The following is a 3703-nucleotide window of genomic DNA, read 5'->3' on the forward strand; positions in this document are numbered from 1 at the left end:
TGGGGTGTTATAGTGTTCACTGTGGCACATAGTGAACGAGGACTCTTCTTCCATCCGCCATTTGTGGGTGCGAAAGGCTGAGGGGTAGTTCTCTGACACAGAGTCTCGAGCACAATGCTCAGCAAAGTGCTCGGCAATCACGTTTGCGTCAGTAGGGAGCACGCCATTAATGTTAATGCCAGTGACACCTGTTTGGGTCTGGTACCCAAAAAGACGTATGATCTTCGACCAGACATGGGAAGATCATGTATAGCACCCAATGGTCGACACATACCTCTTCCAACACTCTTGTTTCCGTCGTTTTATAAGCTAGCGAGCATGGGCATGGCACCATTTAAAGGCTATTAGGTGCTCTAGGGCAGGGTGCCACTTATGTCTCTGTACAGCTCGCCAACACTCTTTAATTGCCTCGGCGACTTCTGGCGACCACCAAGGGTCTGTAGAGAACAAGGGATCACGCTTTATGCTGCAGAAATGATCGGTGTAGTGACCTGCTTAATGACAACATTGATGGCACCACGTGGGGGAGATTGAACAGTGACAGCAGAGGTGAACGCTACCCAATCTGCTTTGTTCAAAGCCCATCTAGGCAGGCGTCAGTGTGCCTGATGTTGGGGGAGTGACAGTAAGATGGGAAGTGGTCACTACCACACAGGTTGTCATGTGCTCTCAAGTGGATAGATGGGAGGAGTCTTGGACTGAAAACTGATAAATCAATGGCCGAGTAACTACCATGAGTCATACTGAAATGTGGGGCAGCCCCAGTATTTAAGAGGCAGAGGTCGAGCTGGGACAGTAAATTTTCAACATCTCTTCCACGGCCAGTAAGCATGGTGCTACCCCACAAGGGGTTATGGGCGTTAAAACCTCCCAAATGTACGAAGGGTTCAGGAAGTTTATCAATCAGTGCAGCCAGTACATTCAGGGGTAGCACACCATCTGGAGGGCAATATACGTTGCAGACAGTTATTCCCAGTGTTGTCCATATCCTGACGGCCACAGCATCAATAGGAGTTTGAGGGGGGGGGCACAGGTTCACTATATACCGAGTTCAGGACAAACTAACTCAACCTCACACTTCTATACGCTACAGTTATTGTAATATCCCTTGTAGCCACAAATGGCAGGGGTCTGCATTGCCAGGCAATGGAGGGCAATGCAGAAAGGAGGTGTAAAGCTTAACAGTTGCCATAGCTCAGCCAGGTGGTGGAGAGAAAAAAAAAAAGCTGCAATGCCACTGGAGGATGATGTAATCGTGGGATGGGAAGGCATGAGACACTCAATGAGGTAGTCTACACCTTAGGGTCACCTGCTGCCACCAACTTATTTCCTGAACAGGCTATATCCATTGCGTCTGAGGGTCTGGCGAGATCTAAGTCCTCAGCATACGCCAGAATCTTCACCTCATCCCCAGAGCTTGTAGACAGCAGTGGTGTGGGTGCCAATGCAATTCCCTTGGTCTGGGGGGGGGGGAGTCTTCTTTCTGCATTTATCTCGCTGATCCTTTGATTTCTCTGACTGCGAGGGCTTCACTGATTCAGTCTCCAGGATGATCGTGAGGCCCTACGACAAGCTGCTTTTGGGCACTTCAGCCACTGACGGGTGTCATCTTTCCCACTAGCAGAAACCTGGTAAGGGAGTGACCTAAGGGAGCCCTTCCTAGCAAGAGCAGCCGAAGAATACTTGCACTTCTCCAGATGAAAAGTGAGGACTGGTGCTCTGATGGTTCAGGGACAATCCTCCCAAGGTAGGAGGTGAGGGACCAAGGACCAACAGGGAGGGAAGTTCCCCTACCATCAAGGGGGCAGGTGTAGTCTTCCAGCTCCAAGAGTCCACTGGAACTCACAGAACTAATGGGGCTACAACTGTTCTCTTAGTGGTAGCATAAGAGGTGGTCATAGCCACAGGATGTAGGCATTCATATTTCCTCTTAGCCTCAGTGTAGGTCAGTTGGTTCAGAGTCTTGTATTCCGTGATTTTCCTTTCTTTCTGGAGAATCTTGCAGTCTGGTAAGCAAGGGAATGGTGTTCTCAGCAGTTGACACAGAAGGGAGGCGGGGCATATGGAGTACTGGGATGGGATGGACATCCACAATCTTGACATGTGATGCTGGAAGTATAGTGGGAAGGCATATGGCTGAACTAGCACTTAAAGCACGTCATTGGGGGAAGGATATATGGCTTGACATTACGGCAGTAGACTACTACCTTGAACTCAGGTAATGCGTCACCCTCAAAGGCCAAGATGAAGGCACAGGTGGCAACCTCATTATCCCTCAGCCCCCGACGGACACACAGAATGAAATGAACTTCTCGTTGCTTTAAGCTGGCATGCAGCTTGGCGTCAGACTGCAAAAGAAGGTCCCTGTGGAATATAATACCCTGGACCATATTTAAGCTCTTACGAGGCGTGATGGTAACTGAAACATCTCCAACTTGTAACAAGTGAGTGAGGCCCGTGACTGGGAAGAGGATGATGTTTTGATCAAGGCTGACAATGACTGCATTTAGGATGATCCCTCCAACTCCTCAAACTTGTCCTCAAAAGGCTCTACAAAAAACTGAGGCTTCAAGACAAAAGAGTGCCCATCAACTCTTACATACAAGGTACCGGGACGAATAAGGTTTGCTGCCATCCTTAGCCTGGCGTTCCTCCCATGGTGTGGCCAAGGAGGGGAACGATTTAGGATCATACTTCCTTGCATTGTACTGAGACTGAACGATTAGAGACTGCTGGCTTTTGATCACCAGCGAGTGATGACGTGGTATGCTTCATTGTGCATCATCTCCCCTGATGCCACATCCACTCTGACCAGGGCCCTCCCCATTGGTGTCACCCAGCTGCAGCAAAGACCACCTGGCAGAATGGCCATTGCCAGTAGTCTTGATGCCCCAGGGACTACTCCTTGGCATATGTGGGGAGTTAGCAGTGCAGGCATCAGCAGAGCAATTTCTGTGTAGCCAGGGGGCTACAACCGACAGGATACATGGTGCCCCCACCACAACAGGCTGGCTACCATGCTGAAATTGAGGTGCAAAGAATTTCATGGTCCTCGTCATTGCATAAAATGAAACTGCATCGTGGGGGAAGGAAAATGCACCTGGGAGGGTGTCCTAACTCAAGAGATAGAGGATGAGCAAGTGGGCTAAAGATATCAATGTACGATAGACACAATGCACCATGTATGGTGCCCTTCCCAATTGGCTCACTCTTTGGGAAAATTTTGAAAATGGAGGTCAAACCCTACAGGTGACCATCACAAAGGCTGAAAGGTGTGAGACTCCTTTTAGTCACCTCTTGCAACAGGCAGGGATACCTCGGGCCTATACTAACCCCAGAGGCTGCAGGGGGGGGGGGGGGGGGGGGGGGGGACCTGATCTGGTCCCGCATTGAAGAAGATGGATTTCCATGGTTGGGAAGAGGAGGTGGTTGTTTGGATACTTAGGGGAGCTGTGAACATGTGTAATAAATAACAAGCTATTGTTGGCACCTGATCTGCAATGGAGGGACCCCAGCCTCCATAGGTAAGCTGTTCAGAGAGCTAGTTCGGAAGGCTCCTGTCACAAGTCAAACCTTACCGTGGTGTATTGGACCCAGTATCTGCAATGCTGAGGGTTATACCAAATTGTATGCCGACACTCATAATCAAGAAAGGGTTCTAACAGGCTTAGTAAAGCTGCAGAAGGGTAGTGCAATTCACAAC

This window comes from Schistocerca cancellata, chromosome 2 (genome assembly GCF_023864275.1).
Source record: "Schistocerca cancellata isolate TAMUIC-IGC-003103 chromosome 2, iqSchCanc2.1, whole genome shotgun sequence".
In the NCBI taxonomy this organism is placed as follows: Eukaryota; Metazoa; Arthropoda; class Insecta; order Orthoptera; family Acrididae; genus Schistocerca; species Schistocerca cancellata.